This window comes from Triticum aestivum, chromosome 7D (genome assembly GCF_018294505.1).
Source record: "Triticum aestivum cultivar Chinese Spring chromosome 7D, IWGSC CS RefSeq v2.1, whole genome shotgun sequence".
NCBI classification, from domain to species: Eukaryota; Viridiplantae; Streptophyta; class Magnoliopsida; order Poales; family Poaceae; genus Triticum; species Triticum aestivum.
This window is the reverse complement of record NC_057814.1, coordinates 86,107,449-86,122,893: the sequence shown is the minus strand read 5'-3', so window position 1 is coordinate 86,122,893 and position 15,445 is coordinate 86,107,449. Positions and strand designations below refer to the sequence as shown.

Below are 15,445 nucleotides of genomic sequence, written 5' to 3'. Positions count from 1 at the left end.
TTAAATTTTAATATATATAGAAGTAGTTTATTTTTAGTAAGAACTACTTTATTTTATTTATTTATAGTAAGTGATTAGTAGTTGAACTAGTTGATTAATTAATAGAACTATTTTATTAAATTTTACTATATATAGAAGTAGTTTATTTTTAGTAAGAACTACTTTATTTTATTTATTTATAGTAAGTGCTTAGTAGTTGAACTAGTTGATTAATTAATAAAACTACTTTATTTTATTTATAGCAAGTGCTTAATTAGTAGTTGAACTAGTTGATTTAACAAAACTAGTTTATTTTACTATAGAAGTACTTTATTTTTAGCAAGGAAATTAATAGAACTAGTTTGTTTTTTTAGTTAAAGCAATTATTCCCGCATCGACGTCGACGATGCCTATCCCGCATCCTCGTCGTCGACTCGGCGGAGGAGGCCGGCTTGATCAGAGGGGCCATGTCCGGGACTGGGCTCCGCCGGGTTGGTTTTGGGAGGTGCTACCTTCCGGTGGGCGTAGGTTGGTGAGGAACCAGCCCGTCGTTGACCCGATCCTTGTTTGGTGGCGCTCGCGTGGGCCAGTGACAGTGCCGAGGCTTCCGGACACCGCGGAGGTGGTAAGTCACCGTGTCAGCGAGGAGGACCAGCACGTCCGTCGCTACATGGTTGCATTGGAGGGCAGGTTCGACAATACCTGGCAGGTTCTTCAGGGATCTCACTGGAGCTATGATCCTGTGATGGTTCCGTCCCTTTGGGTGTCCACCGCCCGCGCCGATACCCGTCGGGCGCTACTGTTCTAGCTGTATTAGCGATGCTATATGTATGATAGTATTCGAGGTGTATTAGTGATAATATTCGACGATGTACGGACGCATGGAGATGATGTAGTTTTGCTTATAATTGAATGCATCCTAATTTGAATACTACTTTATTTTGTGACTTGATTTTGCTTATTGAATGCTCAAAGTGGAAAACTACTCCGATCCTACTTTGAATGCTAAAATTGGAGAGCACTATGATTAGTTGATAGCTTATAGGGTTTTTGTTTTCGCAGAAATCTAGGAGCCCCCGGCCCCTCCATCATCCCCGCCGTCGTCCCTGTCACCGCCCCCTCCGACATCGAGGTGAGACCAGCCAAATCCTCTTTTAGAAAGATAATTAAACGATATTTCGGGTTGACTGTAAGTCTGTCGAGTCTCCACCATATATGAGAGGACGAAGAATCCAGACTGTTGTCGTGGGGGTAGCTTCTCCTTCGTTCCCGTGTGCTAGACAATTTGGTGTAATGCACTCGAGAACGAAAGGAGGAGCTACCATCACCGACGGTCGCAAATGTCAGAGAGGAATCAGTGAGGGAGAGTTCCACCATATATATATGAGAGGACGAAGAATCCCGACTGTTGTCGTGGGTGTCGCTTCTCCTTTGTTCCCGTGTGCTAGACATTTTGGTGTAATGCACACGGGGACAAAGGGAGGAGCGACCATCACCAACGGTCGAATGTATACACCACGTGAGTTGAGAGTTTTCAAGAAAAGACTCGACAAACCGATAGTCAACCCGTGATGAATAATAATGATCTAACTTAGGTTTTTTAGTACATATATTTAATTGTTGATGTTTAATATTTGAATTATGAACATAGGAAATGTCGTACTCGGACGACGAAAGTCTCCCGGGGGAGTGCGACTGGTGCCACGACGACCGAGGTCAGTGCGACAGGCCTCACCTGGACGAAGATCGGCGCTTCGGTATTAAGCTGGAGGAGACCTTCGATGTTGAAACTGTACGCAATGACGACAAGTGTTATTTTTTCGTAATTAAGCACGACTTCAACTATTTCAACGTGTACTTTTCATCTTTTACAATTCGGCTAGCTTATCCCATGCCATGCAAGACGCTACGTCTTGGAGAGGATGGGTTTTGAAGACCATGAAAGGATGGAAACAAAGAAAATTCACCTAAGGACCCATCATGATATAGATTTTGAAGTAAAGCTGTATAATTCAGAGAGCGTAACCCATTTTGGTTGCAAAAATTGGGAAGCATTTTGCAAGATGTATGGTTTTGATGAGGGTATGCTTGTCACCATGGATCTTGGTGATCCTGACATCGAGCAAGACAATATGGACATTTGGGTCCTTGTTGATACGCCTCCAATTCTACCGCTATGTGAGTTTCTCAAACATAGTTATTAGCTAATTTATATTGTTCATTTCAAAATAGTTGACAACTTATTTTCATTGACAGCTTATTTTGATTGTTCAAACAATGTGCGGAACATGGTATGGTGATACTTTCTGAATTTTTAATAAAAGGGCTGCATGCATCATTATGATGCAGAGGCCGGGGGCATACCTCCATTTCCAAAAAAAATATAGGATAGAAGAATAGAGCAAATTCAGCTTGTAGGTGCAGGGCGAAGTAACAAAAAGAGTACATAGCTTACACATAGATTAGTGCTTATACCAGAAATAATAAGGCAGCAGTCCAATGACCGTAGGAATATGCTACTGAGCTTCATTTGCTCGGCCAGCGTATGTTTCTTTTTGGCCGAATCCCTGAGACCTCACCTCGCTGTTTTGGAGATCCTGGCAGCTGTTGGGGGCCTAATACATGATCTGTCTGATGTAACTTGCCTGATCAACATAATATAGTTTCTTAGTCTACAGCTGAATACATCCTATGGAGATTCTTGCAACCGTTGATGGCCTAATACCTGCTTGAAATTATCAAAATTTGGACTGCCCACCTCTCTCCTTCATGCATTGCATGCATGTTGATCTGCAGACAGTATGTCCGGTGATCCTCCTGAGGCTTGAGCCTGTGTCCGGCTACAATGGAACAGGGCAAGGTTTATGCCTTGGTTTCAGATTGGGTTCACGTCGATGTACTTTGTAACCACTTCATCCTTTTCCTTCCCTTTCTTTGGAACATATGGATTGATTTATCATACATCTGTGAACCAAAAATTGGACGGGTGCTTACCTTCAAAAAATCGATCAGCACGACGATACCTGATTCAGATAATGTCGGATCAACTTGCGGTTCAACCACCAGAGCCCACGGCGAAGTGAGGCATTCATCTTCCCTCGAGATCTCTACGTCTTGTACCCCGCCACCCATCGTAGCGCAGAGGACGTCAACAATAGAGAGGAGGCATCAGGGGAGAGAAGCAATATATGGGTTGAAGTTCAGGGCACATGATCAGCCCAAGGAGAGGCTTCATCCATCTTGCCGGTGACTTCATCGCCCGGCATGGCCGCCGCCAGTGCATGGAGATGATAGATAGGTATTATGCGGGCGGACGAGGATTTAGAGCTCTCGGATGCTCCACACCCCTATACGTACAAATATCAGGAAAAGAATACCGAGAAATTTGAAAAAAAATCTGGGATTTGGGGATATCAAACGTGGGTTCCCAATGTACTTCCGTCTGAAATTTGGTGAAAAAAAACTAGGAAACGTATTCGCGGCAAAAAAGACAAAAAAATTCTATGTATAGCAAAACACTGTTTGGGTACATTTTTTTCGGGCAGTAATTCCTTCGCCACGGATACGTTTTTTGGTATTTTTTCACGGAATTTCACACGGAAGTAGATTGGGAAACCAGGTTTGACATCCCGAAATTTTGGATTTTTTTGATTTTCTGAGAATTTTTTACGAATATTTTCGCCACGGATACGTTTTTTGGTATTTTTTCACGGAATTTCACAAGGAAGTAGATTGGGAAACCAGGTTTGACATCCCGAAATTTTGGATTTTTTTGATTTTCTGAGAATTTTTTACGAATATTTTTTGTATAGGGGTGCGGAGCACCCGAGAGCTCCTGTGTATTTTCCTTATGCGGGCGTGCTATTTTTACCCTAGGTGTTAGGCTGTTTTTTTTAGATCCTATTTGTGGGCATTTTGTTTGGTTAATTTTTTTTAGCCTGAATTGGGTCACGTGAGGTTTGTGGACTCCTTTTTTTTATAGAAAGTGTGTGGACTCTTTTTCTAACGTGAGGAGATGTGTGGACTCTTTTTAACGTGACGTGATGTATTTCCTTAACCTTTTTTCATAGGGAATTGTTTACGAACATCCATCGGCTAATATTGACAGTTGTTTCCAAGGCTACCAGATTAACGGACATATATTTCTAATTATTGTGGGATTTTCTAGGTGTTTATCTTTTTTCTGGTAGCCCATAAAGCACTTTTTATAGATAATAGATAGATATCAAATGCTTGTGTGCGCAATGGTTAGCCGCCTGCCCCTTAATGATGCAGGTCATGTGTTCGAATTCCATAGGCTGTCATTTTTGTACATAATTTGCTACAGATGGACAAACACCTGTTAGGACTTTACCATGAGAAAAAAGAATTCCGAGGGGTTTCCCATAAAATACCAGGCCACACGCCCTATCTCTAACGTTCACTGTCCGACAGCGGGCCCCATGCCACATGGCATGCCCAGTCAGCACCGTGTCTGCACTAGTGGTGTAATTGACTCTTGTCTGACGGAACATGTAGCTTTCAGAGCTATGTCTCTAACTGGCAAATCCTTCCACGAAAATCCACATTGTGGTGTTAGTAACCTTAAGTTTTTTAATGACTTGATCAAAATTAATTGAAGACATTTTTCGCATTTTCATAATAGTTAAGGAATTTTCAAATTATGCTATTGCATTATGAAATAGGTGTTAGTTACACTAACTGAAATATCATAAACCTTTTGCAATGTTAATTTGAATATAGTAATGCTATTAACATTATTATAAACCTATTTTTAGACTAAGATCCTCCGACCCTTGACTTGGCTCTTGTTGAAGTACATATGGATTGCCCAATCTTTTTCATTAGCTCAAAAATTGGCTCTATTGGTTGTGCATGAAACTTAATAGCTCTTACAACGGTTGGTTACAAACTACTTGTTTTTAGCATCATGCAAGATGATCACTGATATTCCGCTCATAAATCTTTCCGGATGCCTCCAACACCTAGTTCTACTTGAGTATTGATTCCAATAACTCTGGAGCAATCTTGCATCTCGGTTGAACTTGCTAATATGAGATAGCCTTGCCACCAACAAAACAAAACTCAAACAAATGGTTCAAGATTCAAGACCACCATCAAACAAGACACCAATGATTAAGGAAACCTGGAAATTAAGTGAACAAGCGATCAAATAGATCCTCAAATATTGAGACCAACTAGAATGCTTAGGTAATCGGTGTCACAATAGCAACATATCAAATCAAATTGGTTGGGAACTGGTCTAAGTCTTGAACTCCCGGGAGACCGAGGAGAGGGAGTGTCGTCTGGTTCTTGTGTTTGTGCATGATCAGTATTGTGATGAAAGAGGGTCACGTGTGCCTTTTGAAGTCCATGGGCGATGTAAACTTAAATCCTCATGGGGTCATTGAATGGTAACGTTTTCATGTCGTGATTTTCCTTTATTGTGTGCTTCTTCAGTTTCAGGGCTAGTTTTGCCATGTGGAACCCCATGGACATCACTTATTTTCTAGGTGGTACATTTGTACAATAGCCAATGCAGTATTGAAGAGCAGAGGTGGCCCCCTTTAAAAATGTGTTGCTTCATGTTAAAGTACCCACATGGATAACAAGATATTTGATGCATCCTTGAAGAGCAGATGTGGTCCATAGGACAACTTCCGAAATGTGCTTCTTCGTGTTAAGGAGGTTTGATGGATAACATGAAGATGTGATCATGTCTACAATTATGAAATTACATATCTACCCTTATGAAAAATAAAATAAAATACGGCTACTGGTCCCATGTTTTTTTGGTATTGCCTCACCTATTTGGTACTTTTCGGTACTTCTATTTTGGCACCTCCTATTTTTTCATTGTTCGATTCCTTTCGATGATGGCTCTTGATTTTTCCAATCATCATAAAACTTGTATAAGTAGAAAAACGAAATATGGACAGAGGGAGGATGTGACTATTCTCTGACGATGTATTTCCTGGTTTGTCTAAACATTTCAGTGATCGGCGATGCTGAACTTTCCTGTTTTCCTGGTGAGTTGCTCACTGCAGAGTATGCACGGAATACGAAATGAACCACGGACCACCAGAGAAAAGTCCATGTGAGCTTCACCGTGAAGTGCTTTGGAGAGCCCATTTTAAAGGCGTAAAGTTCAAGCTCAACAACAAAAGAACAGTAGATACATTCTTGGGTGCAGATATCAGCCGACATGGTCTCCGGGACGTTTTGGAGTTTTGGAAAGGGAGGATGCAGCCCCCCAGTCCAGATCTGGATAATGATTGTTGTCAGTTTGTTCTCTCTTGCCGTAACCTATAGCATGATTTCTCTGATGGGGTAGGCGCATCAGCGTAAAATTGAGAGACGATAACATCGGCGCTGCTCCTTGCGTCTAGCTCAACGGAAATGCAATTAGGATACTTGCTGATCTTCTTCTCACTACTACAAGCCAACGGTTGTCACGGAGGTCGTATGATTGCCGGTGGTGTCTGCATGGGAAGCTGCTAGCAAGAGGGACAACAGCGCGACGAGAACCGCAGCCACAGGGATGAACGAGGCCAGTACAACGTATAGGTTTCACTATGTACCTTCATCTTGCTCAGTAGCACTGCCAAGCCGGCGGAGCAATTAGGCTCACTTAAGGTGCCAGCGGAGCTCTCGATCTTCCAAATCTTGGTTACTTTACGTTCCCACGCTCTTTCCCGTACTGCGTCCACGAGACGCGTCTCCTCTAGGTCGAGTTTCGCGTGGATATTGTTTTCTTTTCTTTGACATTTCTTGTTCTCCTCATGAACAATAGCTAATCTATACTCCCTCCGTCCCACAACATAAGATCATTTTTCAAGCTAACATAGCATAAAAACAATCTTATATTGTGGCACGGAGGAAGTAGGTACGTATATAAACACACAGGTCTCATCAAAGGTAATTACAAACTGTCTGACATGTAGATTGATAGAACTAATATAGGATCATCACAGAAAGACAGTTTGGAGAAAAGCTACATGGAGACATGCGGTACTCTAGTAGTACAAGATAGAGGTTTCACCACCGGATCTTTTGGGTTATAATACGTATCCACAAAAAAGTATACAACAGCTGTCAGTACCAACACATGAAGTGAGGCTGTATTCTTGGACACTCACCACGTAAATAACATAAATACTCCACCAACATTTATTCGAGCGAATAATATTTCCTACCTATATATACTACTCAGTTTTCAGCAATCTCCGCCGTTAACCGTCGCATCTTCTAGTTGGCATGCTAGCACATCAAACAGGTGATAACCTAAGATGTACGGGGAATACGAGGGAATTGGAGACACCGGGAGAGAAGCGACCATTCCCCGGCTAATCCTGCAGCCTTGGGCTTTTTCTTCAACTCTACATAGTCCACTAAACATGCATCCTAGTAGTAGCGGGTTTGTTTTAAGGGGATAGGGTTATGAACTTCAGTCACAAGGTCCCTCGGTTCATGATGGGGCACATCGGTCTTGAGTGCATCAAGATCCATTTCTTAGTTGCTCTCAATGGGTCTCGCCCTCTTGTAGTGCTTTGTCTTTGGTGAAGCCATATTTGTTTCCTTGAGGGAATGTGCTTGTGATCTTCACAACAACAATGTGCTTCGACGCCACCTGGAACGGTCATACTTGTAAAAGAAAGTAAAAGCACTTCTCATTTTGCCCATTGCTTTACTCCAAGTAACTGCGAACCAAATAAACAATGTGGTCTTGTGATGCCTTACATAGATCAGGAAAATGGTATGCAGGATTCTGAAATTTTTATTTTATAATTTTACTTTTTTTAAGAAAAATAATGGACATATCCAGAAGACAAACGTTGACACAAAAGTCAAACAAACCAAACGACATACATAGAAAGGTACCCACCATCGCATCATGAAACGGAAAGATTCTCCTTTCACCGCCGATGCACCTTTGCTATGCCCTCCCGCCGAGCACCTATATCATGTCCTCCTCGTGAACATTAGTCATGCCAGCAAATGGGTATACCAAATTACAAAGTGCATCACAGACGTTACAAGTGGAGTGATCATCATAGAAAGGTACTCCATGCACGGCTCCGTGACATGATCATCACAAACTATTACAACCCTAAAGGAGTAGTTTTGAAAGAAAAGAATAACTACAAGGATATGAGGTGTTGGTAGTAGTACATGGCATCGGTTCACCATCAGTCCTTGTCCTTTAGGGTTAATATAATCACTCTGTGCTGGTCTTCTTCTTGAAGCCTACGGTGTGCGCACGAGCTAATTGCCCAAAAGAGCAATAACAACATGAGGAGAACAACGGTTACAAGGACAAGCGCATGTGAGACCATTATATATGTACTAGTAAACATGCCCGTGCGTTGCAACGGGAGAAAAATTTGTCTCACGATGTTTGATATTGAGCATTTGTTCCCACTGAGACCAAACAGGGAGATATCATTTCCAACTACCAGGATGTATACTTGCAGTATTACATAAAATACAATCATTCTAGGAGAAATAACGCCACCATTACCAAAAAAAGATTGTAGATTTGTCAATTATTCGAGTATTGGCCCATTAGGATACTATGGATAGACCGAGGCATAATTTGTGATTGGGACATTCATTGTGTTTTATAAGTCTAATGCAAGTGTAAGATGGATGGAAACCTAATATTAGATTGTCTTTCTGTCCGAAAAATGTCTCCTTGGTAATTCTGTAGTTGGGCACACACCCCAAGTTTTATTAGAGAAAACAAAATGAACCTAAAGTAGAAACTCTGTCTCCCAAAATCCACAGGCTCCAGGAGTCACTGATAAGTATGTTCCCCAACACCACAATACAGGAAGGAATTAACTGAAAGTAGACCAAGAAAAACTGAACTAAGCACAGCCATGCTGCCACAAAAAATAAAATCCTTGTAATGGTGTCATCATGGTTTTCTATCAGAGTATATGCATTACATTTATTATAAAAAGAAAATGAAAATCTGACAACCCCACTTCTGGAGACCTAGCACCAATGAGCATCACCATCATTTTTTTTCTTCGGTAGTGGGGCAGAATTATCATTGAAATGTGATGTACGTGCCAAAGGAACTGGAACCAACTCATCAATCTGCAAACTACCATTTGTCTGATGCTAGAGAAGTGATCTATATTTCAAGATGCAATGCAGAAGTGTAGACTGTTAGGACTTTCTCCTACAGTTTTTGTTAGAAAAAAGTATGTTCGGACATAGCAAGTTGAAATCATCCGACATACAAACAGTCAGTTAGGATCAAAGGCATACTACTTTTTTATGAGGTTCATATAAAAGCATCTATCTAGAATCCCACTCCAAAGAATTATGTAGAGCCAAGCCCGTCTCCAGAAATTTGGGGCCCCGGTGCGAAATGAAAAAATGGGCCCTAAAATTTAAAATTTTCTTATAACTACATAACTATTACATACTCACACTTCATTATATAACCTTATAAACATATTATTCCATACAACACTTGGAAATATGCGCGCCCCTAGAGCAACAAGCCAACCGGTTGATAAACGATGAAAATAACAAAATAAATTATAGTTATTCATGGTATTCGCCAAGATGAACTGATGAGAAGATTTAATTATTTTAGTGCTTACCAAGATGAGTGGAGACAATATAATTAGTCAATATAGTGCTTGCTAAGATAAATATTGACAATCACTACTATAATGTTTGAACATAGATTACAATCACTAATATAATACAGGGCTTAGGCGCACCTGTTAGAGTGATGGACTAATCAGTGATGCTCTCGTGCGGTGGTGATGTTGACTGTTTGGCGCCACGCAACTACTGTGCAAATGCATCGTGTCACGATGGTTCACTATTTTCTAATCTGATTTGTGGAAGACATGGCTTACACAAATGATGAATTGATGCACACGGACAGAAAAGAAAAAGGGAGCAAAATTAAGTGATGCACTTATGTAATTATCATCAACATAATTATTCAGTAGAGAAAATAGCCTAGATTAAATAAGGTTTAGGGTTGGCTTATTGTTTGGACGTACCTAAAGGAGATGATGAATTGATTTTCCACTGGAAAGATGGTGATGCGTCTGACCCTCCTCAGGATTGAGCCGTATTGGCGCTGCCGTGGGGCGTGCGGCGCGCCGCCTGCAGCCTTGTGGGCGTCTAGCCGACGAGCGTGGCGGCGGGCGTAGTAGCGATTAGCAGGCAGCTGGACCACGCGAATAGGAAACGAAGCGAACGGATGGAGCTTGATTCGACTAAACCGTGCGTAGTGGGCTGCAGAAGGAAAAGCCCAATTAGAAAAATACCTAGAGAGATTGGTCAAATTGGGGGCCCCTAAAAATTCAGGGCCCTGTGCGGTCGCACACTTGGCACATGGCCATGGACGGCCCTGTGTAGAGCCAAAGGGGGTCCGAACAAAGAACCTCATATATGCTAATAAATTTTGACAAACCTATATCCATACTAATAACCTTTCCAGACAGTACTAAAAAAAGAATTTAGGAAATTGCCCTGTTGAATGATGAAAAACAAAAGTGGAAGATAATAGGCTGTTCATATGCACCTGATCTCTCCACCAAAACCATATGTCATCCATCCTCGTCAGCTTCAAGTTCTGCTGTAGTACCGATTCCTCTGCCCCACAAACAAACAGTAACCACGATCACCACAAGGAACTGATAGTGCTATGGCATGCATCGAGCAACTAGTTGTGATCAAGGCGATGGTGTCACGAGTTGTATGATGCCATTGATGAGCCCGGAAAACAATATGCATGTGAGTCTTCATGATTTGCTTTTAATCTTCGATGCATTGGAGTTTCTTCTGAAGATCTAATCTCCTTCAGAACAATACATAATACGACAACCAAGAGCTAAATAAGTCACAACAGTATCAGGTAGAGTTTTCGGGTTCAATGCACATTGCAAAATGGTTTAGATCAACTTAGCAACCAGCAATTAAGTGGTCAATAATCTCATCTCTACCACGTAATTGACAGGTTTTATCTCCCTGAAAACATCGTTTGAATAAATTGACTTTAGTTGGTATATGTTTATTTTTTTCAAAACCAGCCATGAAAAACTTTAATTTTTAGGGGAAGCTTCACTTTCCAAAGAAATTTATCTAGAAATTAATATTTCTCAAGTTCATTCTCTTGTACAGATAGCTAACAGAAAAAATCCCATCAGAAGTATAATTGAATCTTTATCAATGCAGAAATTGACACCTTCACAAGTAGCTTGGAGGCTGTTTCACAATTTGAAAATATCGCACCAATGTGTCCATGTACTTTGCGCCAACTCCCAGCCATTTGTAAGAATCTCAGCAACAGAGACACCTTTGCTAAAGCAAATGTTCTGCAGCTTGGGGATAAGATTGAGTAAAAGGTTCACAATCCACAAATCTTCCTATCACCTACCTGTTTCTAGTTCTAGGATTGGTTAACTCAGTTACCAACGAGGCTTTCTACTTTACACAATACCAATCAAATTCATCAGAGAGTATCTTTGTACCTACTCCTTGAAGAAGCTAGGCAATTTAGCAAAAAAGGCAACTATGTAAAGCACAGTAGTGCTAGTTTCATTGGAATCTGATTCCTTTCCACCATTGTTGGAATCTACAATGCATCGGCAGAACTGACGGGGTTGACAAGTTTAGGTAGCTAGCAGGTTGTACTTCATTTAAAAAAGGGGATGACACAAGAATAGTTCTGTCAGGAAAGAAAGAGAGAGGAATACCATCTCAGAGTGGTTGGAGCCGCGCCACTCCATGGGTACGGCAGCAGCGATGCAACCGCAGTACAGGTGAACTGAATCAACACATCTAACTTTCGAGATATAACACAACTCTATGTTCAGTCAAGGTTTCTGCTCCTTTCCTATGATATTTAATTTATTTCTGAGATATCAGCATATGGCTTACTAAGTCTGAAGTCTGAACTGTTGCCACAACAACAACAACAACAACAACAACAACAACAACAACAACAACAACAAAGCCTTTAGTCCCAAACAAGTTGGGGTAGGCTAGAGGTGAAACCCATAAGATCTCGCAACCAACTCATGGCTCTAGCACATGGATAGCAAGCTTCCACGCACCCCTGTCCATAGCTAGCTCTTTGGTGATACTCCAATCCTTCATGTCTCTCTTAACGGACTCCTCCCATGTCAAATTCGGTCTACCCCGCCCTCCCTTGAAATTCTTCGCATGCTTTAGCCGTCCGCTATGCACTGGAGCTTCTGGAGGCCTGCGCTGAATATGCCCAAACCATCTCAGACGATGTTGGACAAGCTTCTCTTCAATTGGTGCTACCCCAACTCTATCTCGTATATCATTATTCCGGACTCGATCCTTCCTCGTGTGGCCACACATCCATCTCAATATACGCATCTTCGCCCCACCTAACTGTTGAACATGTCGCCTTTTAGTTGGCCAACACTCAGCGCCATACAACATTGCAGGTCAAACCGCCGTCCTGTAGAACTTGCCTTTTAGCTTTTGTGGCATTCTCTTGTCACAGAGAATGCCAGAAGCTTGGCGCCACTTCATCCATCCGGCTTTGATTCGATGGTTCACATCTTCATCAATACCCCCATCCTCCTGCAGCATTGACCCCAAATACCGAAAGGTGTCCTTCTAGGGTACCACCTGGCCATCAAGGCTAACCTCCTCCTCCTCACACCTAGTAGTACTGACACTGCACATCATGTACTCGGTTTTAGTTCTACTAAGCCTAAACCCTTTCGATTCCAAGGTTTGTCTCCATAACCCTAACTTCCTATTTACCCCCGTCCGACTATCGTCAACTAGCACCACATCATCCACAAAGAGCATACACCATGGGATATCTCCTTGTATATCCCATGTGACCTCATCCATCACCAATGCAAAAAGATAAGGGCTCAAAGCTGACCCCTGATGCAGTCCTATCTTAATCGGGAAGTCATCAGTGTCGACATCACTTGTTCGAACACTTGTCACAATATTATCGTACATGTCCTTGATGTGGGTAATGTACTTTGCTGGGACTTTGTGTTTCTCCAAGGCCCACCACATGACATTCCGCGGTATCTTATCATTGGCCTTCTCCAAGTCAATGAACACCATATGCAACATAGAGCAAAATAATTCCCCTGTGTTTTCCAGATCGTAAGCTTCAAGAGTGGCTTCAGAACCAAATTCATTTTCAATGAAACACTCCAGCAAGAGAAATTCACATGTTCAGAAACAAAAGAGTGAGCAAAAGTTAAAACACAGACACACAGACACACACTTGTAGGCGCTTCAGCCGTGTATGAGGGAGCTCATAATTCTTTGCTCCAAGGAAGGCACGCAGTGGTGGCCATGCCCAAGGCAGCGGATATCAGGATGTGGTTGTGATGCCCCTGGCCGAACTGTTGTCAACCTCGGGTGCCGTAGGTCGCGCCCCTGATATAGATGAATGAGATGTTGGCAGAGGTCCTGGCTGGCGGCGAGCGAGAGGCCGGAGGTGCGGCCTTCATGGCCACTACCCATGGCGTGCAAAAGGTTGAGGTCGATCGTGGTGCCCGTGCATTGCATCCGTAAAAAAATCACACGCCCTTATGGTGGTCTGGATATTCTACTTGAAGACGGATAATCATTACACCGTCGTCCCAAGCTCTTCCTCGCTTACATCATTCTTTGATAATCTATCCAGCCCTTTTCTAATGGACCACTTGGCCTGCTGTTTACAAAGCACATATCAGCACACTGTAACACTGGCCATTGTATTCATACATGGAAAGCCCACGCAACGTTCAATCCTTCTTTACCGGGTCTTTATCTTATTGCCACGTTATAACCACACCCCTTAACCCTCTGCACGACTTTCATTCCTTCTTTACCGGGTCTGTCATTTGCCACATTATACCCACACCTCACCCTCCTGCTGTTCTATATCTGTAAGCATCTTGTTTCAGTAGATAAATCGAGTTGTATAGCCGTCTAACTCGTATTATCATTGGTTCTTCCTGAACCACATAAGAATTGGACTCGTGTGATCCTGAATAATGAATGGAATCCATAACAAAAAATGCTCAATGTTAAGAATATTTAATGTAAAAAATCAGGACCTGAACGATTATATGCATAAGCCTGATGGTTGCATGTAATAAAAAGATTGCTGAACCCGTGACTGCTAAGAGGACAATTTCATGCATCAAATATAAACTGTAGTAGAATTTGATAATTCCAAGCTTATGGGCAAGGAGCTTGCAAGGAAACCTGGGTACAAAAATGACCTATTGGGTGTCGCCTTCTAGGAAATCTATGTTGTTCTGAGGACGAGACTTGCCTGCTCCCTTCCCATGCTCCCATCCGTGCTCCCGCATACGTGGCTTGATTTGATTGGAAGAAAATAAGACCCGGCCCCATCCCCTGAAAATCAGGGGGGGAGATGATTAGATTAGAAAAGAAAAAGGGAAAAAAACAGCCATAGGATGAAGTGGGAGCACGGATGGGAGCATGGAGAGGGAGCAGGCAAGCCGGATCCCTGTTCTGAAGGCTTGTGTAGATGAATTATTCTCTACGTGGAAAGATTTACTTGTACACGCCGCGCCTTCGCCCGCTAATAGTGGCTAAGAAGCATGATCAGCTAGAGCATCATCACTGGAAAATTGACTGATCATCTGAGTTGATTTAACCCGAACTAAAAGCAAACAATTTTATACATGAATATCTATATGAAAGCAGTCAGAACTAAAAGTACCCGATTTTAAATATGGATTGGGTGGCCTGCAGGAGTGCAGTAATCGAGAGACTATGCTGGTGTAATAACATAAATTTGGCCGGTCAGGGAATGCAAAACACTTATGAAATAACAAACACACAGAACATCTTAGCAGAAATAAAGTACATGTTTGCTTACTTGTAGGAAAAATGCGACATATTATTTTATTTCCAGCAGGCCTTAACAGCCTGTAAAAATAAAATAAGAAGGCATGTTATATAGCTTGTGAAGGCCGATGCACGAATGGTACTAACATGATATATTTTCTGCCCGCCGGCAAGCTATCAAGCAAGATCATCAAATGTTTCGTTGTAGACCACATTGTGAGTATTGCCAACAATTTTCAGGAGAGTTATTTTCAGTCAAAGCTGGAATATGAAGACTGACTAAGAAATACTCACATCAGTCAAAATAAAAATCCTGGGCTGAAAATTTGAGATGTACATAACTACTACAATGTAGCAACGAACCCATACTCTTTTTTCATTATCACTGCTGCTTTTTGACACTCAAGCGGACATTTGTATTGGCAACACAATGAAAAAAGAGCACTCGGTAGACAGAGCGGCCGACAGGGGTGTGGTTGCACGTGAAATCATATATAGTCAGAACTTTGCATTTGAAGGTACACGCTCAGAGGAAACTTTTTTTTTAAGGATAACTTGTACTAGTTACCTCCCTTTGAATTTGGCCGTTGTGGGATCTCTTCCCGCCAACATT

General features: G+C 42.0%; 1 long non-coding RNA gene across 1 annotated transcript; it reads right to left on the bottom strand.

The window, feature by feature from the left end:
- Positions 1 to 7,103: 7,103 nt before the first annotated feature.
- LOC123170550 (uncharacterized) lies at positions 7,104 to 10,174 on the bottom strand. Its single transcript, XR_006485250.1, has 3 exons — positions 10,014 to 10,174; positions 7,865 to 7,936; positions 7,104 to 7,679 (listed from the first exon to the last, which is right to left on the bottom strand). It is a non-coding gene; the product is annotated as an uncharacterized lncRNA (long non-coding RNA).
- Between the last annotated feature and the right edge of the window lie 5,271 nt (positions 10,175 to 15,445).